We start from the raw sequence: 11,459 nt of genomic DNA, 5'->3' as shown, positions 1-11,459 counted from the left end.
ATGATTAAATCCTAAGATGAAAGAAGTGGTAAGAAATGAGATACTAAAGCTCCTTGAGGGAGGTATAATTTATCCCGTTGCTAATAGTGATTGGGTAAGTCCTGTCCATTGCATTCCTAAGAAAGGAGGTATTACTGTCATTCCTAATGATAAAGATGAATTGATCCCACAAAGAATTATTACAGGTTATAGGATGGTAATTGATTTCTGTAAGTTAAATAAAGCTACTAAGAAAGATCATTACCCTTTACCCTTTATTGATCAAATGCTAGAAAGACTATCCAAACACACACATTTCTGCTTTCTAGATGGTTATTCTGGTTTCTCCCAAATACCCATGTCAGCGGAGGATCAGTCAAAAACTACTTTTACTTGCCCTTTCGGTACTTTTGCTTATAGATGTATGCCTTTTGGTTTATGTAATGCACCTGCTACCTTTCAAAGATGCATGATGGCTATATTCTCTGACTTTTATGAAAAGATTTGTGAGGTATTCATGGATGAATTCTCTGTTTATGGATCCTCTTTTGATGATTGCTAGAGCAACCTTGATCGAGTTTTGCAGAGATGTGAAGACACTAGTCTCATGTTGAATTGGGAAAAGTGCCACTTTATGGTTAATGAAGGCATTGTCTTGGGGCGTAAGATTTCCGAGAGAGGTATTGAAGTTGATAAAGCTAAAGTTGATGCTATTGAAAAGATGCCTTGTCCCAAGGACATAAAAGGTCTAAGAAGTTTCCTTCGTCATGCCAGTTTTTATAGGAGGTTCATTAAGGACTTTTCTAAAATCTCTAGGCCTCTAACTAATTTATTGCAAAAAGATATTCCTTTTGTCTTTGATGATGATTGTGTAGAAGCATTTGAAATACTTAAGAAAGCTTTGACCACTGCACCTATTGTTCAGCCACCTGATTGGAATTTACCCTTTGAAATTATATGTGATGCTAGTGATTATGATGTAGGTGCTGTTCTAGGGGCAAAGAGTTGATAAGAAATTGAATGTTATCTAGTATGCTAGTAAAACTCTTGATACTACCTAGAGAAGTTATGCTACTACTGAAAAAGAGTTCTTAGCAGTTATTTGCTTGTGATAAGTTCAGACCTTATATTGTTGATTCCAAAGTTACTATTCACACTAATCATGCTGCTATTAAATATCTTATGGAAAAGAAAGATGCTAAGCCTAGACTTATTAGATGGGTTCTTTGCTCCAAGAATTTGATTTGCATATTATTGATAGAAAGGGAGCTGAGAACCCCATTGCAGACAACTTGTCTAGGTTAGAGAATGTTCTTGATGACCCACTACCTATTGATGATAGCTTTCATGATGAACAATTAGCGGTCATTAATGCTTCTCGTACTGCTCCTTGGTATGCTGATTATGCTAATTACATTGTTGCTAAATTTATACCACCTAGTTTCACATACCAGCAAAAGAAAAAGTTCTTTTATGATTTAAGACATTACTTTTGGGATGACCCACATCTTTATAAAGAAGGAGTAGATGGTGTTATTAGACATTGTGTACCTAAGCATGAACAGGAACAGATCCTACGCAAGTGTCACTCTGAATCATATGGAGGACACCACGCTGGAGATAGAACTGCACATAAGGTATTGCAATCTGGTTTTTATTGGCCTACTCTCTTCAAAGATGCTCGTAAGTTTGTCTTATCTTGTGATGAATGTCAAAGAATTGGTAATATTAGTAGACGTCAAGAAATGCCTATGAATTGTTCTCTTGTTATTGAACCATTTGATGTTTGGGGCTTTGATTATATGGGACCTTTTCCTGCCTCTAATGGTTACACACATATTTTAGTTGCTGTTGATTACGTTACTAAGTGGGTAGAAGCTATTCCAACTAGTAGTGCTGATCATAACACTTCTATTAAAATGCTTAAAGAAGTTATTTTTCCGAGGTTTGGAGTCCCTAGATATCTTATGACTGATGGTGGTTCACATTTTATTCATGGTGATTTCCGTAAGATGCTTGCTAAGTATGATGTTAATCATAGAATCGCATCTCCTTATCACCCGTAGTCTAGTGGTCAAGTAGAGTTGAGCAATAGAGATATCAAATTAATTTTGCAAAAGACTGTCAATAGATCTAGAAAGAATTGGTCCAAGAAACTTGATGATGCCATTATGGGACTATAGAACTGCGTATAAAAATCCTATGGGTATGTCTCCGTATAAAATGGTTTATGGAAAAGCATGTCACTTACCTTTAGAACTTGAACATAAAGCATATTGGGCTATTAAAGAGCTCAACTATGACTTCAAACTTGTCGGTTAGAAGAGGTTATTTGATATTAGCTCACTTGATGAATGGAGAACCCAAGCCTATGAGAATGCCAAGCTATTCAAAGAAAAAGTCAAACGCTGGCATGACAAAAGGATACAAAAGCGTGAGTTTAACGTAGGTGATTATGTGTTATTATTCAACTTTCATTTAAGATTTTTTGCAGGACAACTTCTCTCTAAATGGGAAGGTCCTTACGTTATCAAGGAGTTCTATCATTCCGGTGCCATAAAAATCAACAACTTCAAAGGCACAAGTCCGAGGGTGGTGAACGGTCAAAGAAGCAAACATTATATCTCAGGTAATCCTATCAATGTTGAAACTAATATTATTGAAACCATAACCCTGGAGGAATACATAAGGGACACTTTCCAGAACGTTTCAGACTTCGAAAAGGAATAGGTATGTGGTACGGTAAGTAAACCGACTCCAAAATAGTTCTAATGGCAATTTTTCTCTGTTTTGGAATATTTAAGAATTTTGGGAAGAAAGTAGTAATCCGGGAAGGACACGAGGCCTCCATGAGGGTGGAGGGCGTGCCCACCCTTCCTGGGCGCGCCCCCCTGTCTCGTGGCCACCTGTGTGCCTCCCGGACTCCGTTTCTTGCATGTTATGCATTTTGGTCGGTAAAAAATCATTATATAATCTCCCGAAGGTTTTGACCAATGTATCACGCAAATATCCTCTGATTTTGTTTCGAGTTGTTCCTGTTGCAGATTAAAAGCAAGATGTCTTCTCAAGAGTCAGTCGGGGAGAGTCGGGTGTCTCACCCGACACCAGGTCCAGGAGCAAATAGCGATGCTTATCACTTTGGACCATCAACGGAAGATGAGATGGAGGCCGACTTGAAAAGGATAGATGCCATGGAGGAAGATCAAGAGTTACCTCTCGCCTCGAAGCAGGATTCATGATGGGGGAACTACATAGCTCGGCTATTCCAAATTCGGTCATCCCTTCCAATGTTAAATTTCTTTCTTATGAAAACATGAAAAAGAGCGTCACTTGTTCTCCAGAAGCTATGCAGCATCCTTGGGTAAAAGGAGCTTTAGCCATTACGGGCAAGCTCCGCAAAGAAATTATGGGCCTCAAACAACAAGTCAATAAGCTCGAGGAGGAGAATCGTATCCTGAGGGGCATCATCGCCAAGAAAATCACAACACCAACTATGAAGAAGGAGACATAATTACATGGGTATGTGCACTCCCCTTGGCAACTGCCAAGCTTGGGGGAGGTGCCCCGGTATCGTACCACCATCACACTCCTATCTTTACCGTTTTACTTAGTTCGATCCTTTTAGTAGTATCTTCATCTAGTAGATTGAAGTTTTGGTATCAAGTAGTTTTGAGTTTTGCTTTGTGATCTCTTTATGTAATCGAGTTCATGAGCTATCTATAATAAAGATTAGTGTTGAGTCAAAGGCTTTGCTATTTTGCTATGATCTTGAGAAAGTAGAAAGAATAAAAAGAATAAAAGAGCTCATATTGATCTTATGGATAGTAATGACTTCACACATAAAAAGTATGAGGCATAAAAGTTGTTGAGAGTTGACAAACGTAGTTTTGGTCATCGTTGCAATTAATAGGAAGTAATAAGGAAAGAGAGGTTTTCACATATAAATATACTATCTTGGACATCTTTTATGATTGTGAGCACTCATTAAGTATGACATGCTAAAAGAGTTGATGTTGGACAAGGAAGACAACGTAATGGTTTATGTTTCCTCACATCTCAGTTAAAGTATATTATCATTGATCTTCCCAACATCTTGAGCTTGCCTTTCCCCTCATGCTAGCCAAAATTCCTCGCACCAAGTAGAGATACTACTTGTGCTTCCAAATATCCTTAAACCCAGTTTTGCCATGAGAGTCCACCATACCTACCTATGGATTGAGTAAGATCCTTCAAGTAAGTTGTCATGTTGCAAGCAATAAAAATTGCTCTAAATATGTATAACTTATTAGTGCGGAGAAAATAAGCTTTATACGATCGTGTGATATGGAAGTAATAAAAGCGACGGACTGCATAATAAAGGTTCATATCACAAGTGACAATATAAAGTGAGGTTCTTTTGCATTAAGATTTTGTGCATCCACCCCTAACAGCACATGACAACCTCTGCTTCCCTCTACGAAGGGCCTATCTTTTACTTTATGTTTTTACTTTATGCTTGAGTCAAGGTGATCTTCACCTTTCCCTTTTTCATTTTATCCTTTGGCAAGCTCCTCATGTTTGAAAGATCCTGATATATATATATATATATCCAATTGTATGTAAGTTAGCATGAATTATTATTGTTGACATCACCCAAAGGTGAATACGTTGGGAGGCAACACAATAATCCCCTATCTTTCTCAGTGTCCGATTAAAATTCCATAACCATAAGTATTGCGTGAGTGTTAGCAATTGTAGAAGACTATATGATAGTTGAGTATGTGGACTTGCTGAAAGGCTCTATTCTTGACTCTTTCTGATGTTATGATAAATTGCAATTGCTTCAATGACTGAGATTATAGTTTGTTAGTTCCCAATGAAGTTTATGAACCGTTCTTGACATTGTGAATCGATTGTTATTTGAGCATAAGAAATCATATGACAAAATCTATATATGTTGTTGTTATAAGAATGCTCATGATGCCCTCATGTCTGTATTCTATTTTTATCGACACCTCTATCTCTAAACATGTGGATATATTTTTCGATTTCGGCTTTTGCTTGAGGACAAGCGAGGTCTAAGCTTGGGGGAGTTGATACGTCCATTTTGCATCATGCTTTTATATCAATATTTATTGCATTATGGGTTGTTATTACACATTATGTCTCAATACTTATGGCTATTCTCTCTTATTTTACAAGGTTTATCATGAAGAGGGGGAATACCGGCAGCTGGAATTCTGGCTGGAAAAGGAGCAAATATTGGAAACCTATTCTGCACAGCTCCAAAAATCCTAAAACTCCACGGAAGTTATTTTTGGAATTAATAAGAATTATTGAGCGAAGAAAACACCAGAGGGGGCCCACACCCTGGCCAGGAGGGTGGGGGCGCCCACCCCTGCTGGGTGCGCCCCCCTATCTCCTGGGCCCCCTAGTGGCCCTCCGGTGCCCATCTTCTGCTATATGAAGGCTTTTACCCTGGAAAAAATCATAAGCAAGCTTACGGGACGAAACTCCGCTGCCACGAGGCGGAACCTTGGCGGAACCAATCTAGGGCTTCGGTGGAGCTGTTCTACCGGGGAAACTTCCCTCCGGGAGGGGGAAATCATCACCATCGTCATCACCAACGATCCTCTCATCGGGAGGGGGTCAATCTCCATCAACATCTTCACCAGCACCATCTCCTATCAAAACCCTAGTTCATCTCTTGTATCCAATCTTGTATCAAAACCACAAATTGGTACATGTGGGTTGCTAGTAGTGTTGATTACTCCTTGTAGTTGATGCTAATTGGTTTACTTGGTGGAAGATCATATGTTCAGATCCTTAATGCATTTTAATACTCCTCTAATTATTAACATGAATATGCTTTGTGAGTAGTTACGTTTGTTCCTGAGGACATGGGTGAAGTCTTGCTATTAGTAGTCATGTGAATTTGGTATTCTTTCGATATTTTGATGAGATGTATGGTGTCTCTCCTCTAGTGGTGTTATGTGAACGTCGACTACATGACACTTCACCATTATTTGGGCCTAGAGGAAGGCATTGGGAAGTAATAAGTAGATGATGGGTTGCTAGAGTGACAGAAGCTTAAACCCTAGTTTATGTGTTGCCTCGTAAGGGGTTGATTTGGATCCATATGTATAATGATGTGGTTAGGTTTACCTTAATACTTCTTTTGTAGTTGCGGATGCTTGCAATAGGGGTTAATCATAAGTGGCATGCTTGTCCAAGTAAGGGCAGTACCCAAGCACTGATCCACCCACATATCAAATTATCAAAGTACCGAACGCGAATCATATGAGCGTGATGAAAACTAGCTTGACGATAATTCCCATGTGTCCTCGGGAGCGCTTTTCTCATTATAAGAAATTGTCCAGGCTTGTCCTTTGCTACAAAAAGGATTGGGCCACCTTGTTGCACTTTATTTACTTTCATTGCTTGTTACCCGTTACAAATTATCTTATCACAAAACTATCTATCACCTACAATTTCAGTGCTTGTAGAGAAAACCTTACTGAAAACCGCTTGTCATTTCCTTCTACTCCTCGTTGGGTTCGGCACTCTTACTTATCGAAAGGACTATGATAGATCCCCTATACTTGTGGGTCATCACCATGCCGATGTAATTCCCGGTTATATCGGAACCCTTGTATCCCCGAGTATTTGTAATAAAGAGCTGATTTGTTCTATGCCAAGTAGTGTCGTATTCCAGAAGACTTGATCTCTGGGCTGGAATACGGGGTGTTTCGGTCTCTTTGAGCCGGGGTGCCACAATATGTTCATTATCTACCTGCCTAACTAATATATATAAGTTGTATATGTTCCAATAAGATACTGTCGATTTACAGATCATGGGCGCCCGAGTCACACAAACTTAACAAATTAGTTGTACATTTTCTAAATTATTGCATGACATGTTTAGACAGCTTGATACTAAGTTGTTAGCTTCATGCTTATCCTCCTTTCCTGAGTTTCGCATGTGTTCTGTGTAGATGCAGAGTAGCAGCGACAACACTCATGCTTCAGGCGATGTATCATCATCTGATTCCGACAACCCTAGGTCTTCAGCAGATGGTGAGGGATCAAGTAATCTGGAACGGGATAGAGCTGAAGCAATTACCCTTCCAGTTAGGACACAGAGGAACGCTCCAAGGAAGCACACACACCAGCCTAAAGGTGTATATGAAGTAACCGACATCGATTTAAAGTCTTGGGCTCCAACTAAACAAGATAAAGCACACACGAGGTTTAGGAGTGTGTGTGGATTTGTTGGCAGGGCAAGGCTTAACACTAATTTGCCGGGGTTTCGGAAGGCTGACATGGAAACATGGCAAAGGATAGTCTAGGAGATCATTGTCACGCCCAATATGCGATACTATCCTAAAGAGACTCGAAGGTCCCACCAAGGATAGAACCGCATATTGAAACGCTTTTGCAAGGTGGATATCATTACATCAACATTACATAATAGATGGGGATACATACAAGAGGCAAACAATGCCACATGAATACAACACCAATACATCATACATAAGAGCATCATCCGACTACGGATGAAACACAAACAGAAACTCGAACGACATTCACCCTGCTAGCCCAGGCTGCCGACCTGGAACCTATCCCCCGATCGAAGAAGCAGAAAAAGAACTCAACGCAAAGCAAGCATCGCTCTCGCGTCATGATCATCGCATAACCTTTACCTGCAATTGTTGTTGTAGTAATCTGTGAGACACGAGGACTCAGCAATCCCATTACCATGGGTATCAAGACTAGCAAAGCTTAATGGGAAAGGAAGGAGTAAAGTGGCGAGGTTGCAGTAGCGACTAAGCATAATATGGTGGCTAACATACGCAAATAAGAGCGAGAAGAGAGCAAGCGGAATGGTCGTGAAGCTAGCAATGATCAAGAAGTGATCCTGAACTCCTACTTACGTCAAACATAACCCAAAAACCGTGTTCACTTCCCGGACTCCGCCGAGAAGAGACCATCACGGCTACACACGTGGTTGACGCGTTTTAATTCGGATCTGGTGTCAAGTTGTCTACAACCGGACATTAACAAATTCCCATCTGCCTATAACCGCAGGCACGGCTTTTGAAAGATTATACCCTGCAGGGGTGTCCCAACTTAGCCCGTGATAAGCTCTCGCGATCAACGAAGGATATACCTTCTCCCAGGAAGACCCGGTCAGACTCGGAATCCCGGTTTACAAGACATTTCGACAATGGTAAAACAAGACCAGCAAGACAGCCCGATGCGCCGACAATCCCGATAGGAGCTGCACATATCTCGTTCTCAGGGCAACACCGGATGAGACAGGCTACGAGTAAAACCAGACTTCGAGTTTCCCCGAGGTAGCCCCGCAGGCGGCTCGGTTTGGACCAACACTTAGACAAGCACTAGCCCGGGAGGGCTAAAATAAAGATGACCCTCGGGTTGGCCGACCCAAGGGAAGGGTATAGGTGGTGGTGAGGCAAATGGTAAAACCAAGGTTGGGCCTTGCTGGAGGAGTTTTATTCAAAGCGAACTGTCAAGGGGGTCCCATAAATCACCCAACCGCGTAAGGAACGCAAAATCCGGGAACATAACACCGGTATGACGAAAACTAGGGCGGAAAGAGTGGAACAAAACACCAGGCATAAGGCCGAGTCTTCCACCCTTTACCAAGTATATAGATGCATTAATAATATAAGAGATATTGTGATATCCCAACATAATCGTGTCCACCATGGAGAAATCTTCAACTTCACCTGCAACTAACAACGCTATAAGAGGGGCTAAGCAAAGCGGCAACATAGCCAAGCAACGGTTTGCTAGGAAGGGTGCAAAAGGTTAGAGGCTGACATGGCAATTTGGGAGGCTTGATAAACAGGTGAAAGGTAGCGCAGCAAAGCGATAGAACAAAGCAACTAGCATAGCAATGATAGTAGTGAGATCCAGGGTAGCGGTCATCTTGCCTGAAATCCCGCTAGGAAGAAGAACGAGTCCATGAAGAAGATGAAGCCACGAAGACGAATCGAGCGTAGACGAACGAATCCTCACGAACGCAATGAAATGGGAACTATCGAGAAGAAGCACACAACATAGTAAACACACCACACATAGACAAGACATGATGCACAACAAGCATGATGCATGACAAGGCTACATGAAGCTACTCATGGCAAGAGATGATGCAAATAAGAGCAACACATCAAGGCAAGTTTAAATGAGGTCGGGAACAACATATAACAATTCCGGTAAGTCCTCATATGCAAATTTCGAAATTGGTCCAGATCTGAATAAACCTTATGTTCAAGTTGTTAAACAAAAAGTTAAGATACACCAAGATGATCTACACGAAAATCTAGTCAAGTTACATATAAAGTTCATTTAGTTCGGAGCTACGGCCTAGAAGATATGAGCAAAACAAGTTAAACATGGCATTGATACAAAATGCACCCAAACATCAAGCAAACACCTCAAAATATGGATGCAACATGATAATATGAAACTACATGCAATTCTAAGCAAATTTCATATAGAGCACACTCAAAACGGAGCAACGGTTCAACGCACACACACTAAACAAGACATAACAACAATCTGTCCAAAACAGCAACTAGTCATATTGCAAGCATCAAAACAAGATGCTACAGTACCACAATATGAAAACAAAAGGCATGGACATGATTTATAGGTAAATCATGTCAAAACATGAACACTGAACTATCTCCAGAAATCACTAGATCATGCTCAAACACGCATGGCAAGATTGCAAATAATAACAGTTTCAGACTTTGCAGAAATAACATCAGGTTGCAATGTTTAGAGCTATCAAACAACATGTTACAGGAACTTATCATGGCAAACAAAGGCATGGCATGAACCTACTAATTGCATAGAACAAAAGTCCCTTACTGACCATGAGCCAAAAAGGATGCGAAAATATGATGGCACCCATGTAAACATGGCAAGTTATATTACAGATTCAAACATGGCAGGAACAACGATAAGTAGGCATGTAGATGATCTTGTACCACTCACCACAGAGCAATACATGGCATGGCAAGGCAACCAACAGTAAGAAGACATGATTATGAAGCTAAGCATGGCAAGAGCAAGTTCATAGGGTACATGGATCACTAACAACAAGCATGGCAACAACTAAACTTAATGTTAACAGGCTGACAGAGACATTATTTAGCAACTTTGGAGCAAGTTTACAACAAGCTACAGCAGGCTATAAATGCAACCAGGGGCATTGATGGATAGAGCATAACATGTAGAACAAAACACCCTTAGTGAACATCTCCAGATTATACATAGAATGACTTGTAGCAGCAGGTTTACATAGCATCACGAAATAACAGATTCAGCCTAGCAAAATAGTAACAGCAAGTACACTACTTAACAAGCTTGATTCACTCACCACAAGTCATTGCATGACAAGATAAGCATAGCATCAGCAATAAGACATGTTTATGAAACAAACCAAGGCAAGAACAAGTTTATAGCATGCAAGGATTAACTACAACAACCTTGGCAAAATTGAATAACATGTAAACAATCTGCCAGGAAATATTTTGTAGCAAAAGTAGAGCACAAAAATGACATGCTAGACTACTCCATAATTGCAAACAGGGGCATGAATGGCTAGATCCGAATCATATGTTCAAAACATCCTTACTGAAGTATCTCAAAATATGCATGGATCTCTCTGTAGCATCAAGTTTACATGGCTTCAAAATAACAGCACAACAGGGACTAAAATCAACAACATCACGAAGCCTAGTTTGCATGCTTGTTCTAGTCACCAAATTGATCACATAAATACATGGCATACACCACTGTAAATATGGCATGGCATAGATCAAAACACATGTAGACATCAACCTCATAGGATGCACACATCAAACATGGCAAAAATGACAAATGAGCAAGTTCTGTTAACAGACAGCAGACAACATCATATAGCACTCTTGCAACGATGATTCAGGCATCAAGATGAGCTCAAATGAACATGATGCAATGGAATGAAATGAAGTACTCGTTGAGGCGAACAATTTGACATATTACACGCACAAAACAGAGCAGTATGCATGGAGTTATGATGCGATGAACAGGGCAACATAATGCACAAATCTCAGGGACTTAGCAGATTTTCCAAAAAAACAGGATGAGCGCATAGTAACTAAACGGTGCCCGGGGCGGGATCAAGACGGGCTGCTCACCTAGCGGGCTTCGGCCCAGGACGCGGGAAGGGGCCGACTGGGCCGCGGGGAGCTGGGCCTGGATCTCGGCCTGGACGGGGACGCGCGGATCGGGCTCCTCCCGATCCCGCATGACGGCGACGGCGCGGTCGCCGGATCCGGGCGAGGGGTGGCGGCCTCGCCGGATCCCTGCGCGGGGCGATGAAGGGACGAGGCGGCAGGGTCTACGGGGCTCCGGAGCGGCACCGGCGGTGATGGTGGAGGCGCGGGAACGACGCGGCGGCGGAGGATCCGGCGCACGGCGGC

This window comes from Triticum aestivum, chromosome 7B (genome assembly GCF_018294505.1).
Source record: "Triticum aestivum cultivar Chinese Spring chromosome 7B, IWGSC CS RefSeq v2.1, whole genome shotgun sequence".
NCBI classification, from domain to species: Eukaryota; Viridiplantae; Streptophyta; class Magnoliopsida; order Poales; family Poaceae; genus Triticum; species Triticum aestivum.
Note: the sequence above shows the minus strand (reverse complement) of the source record.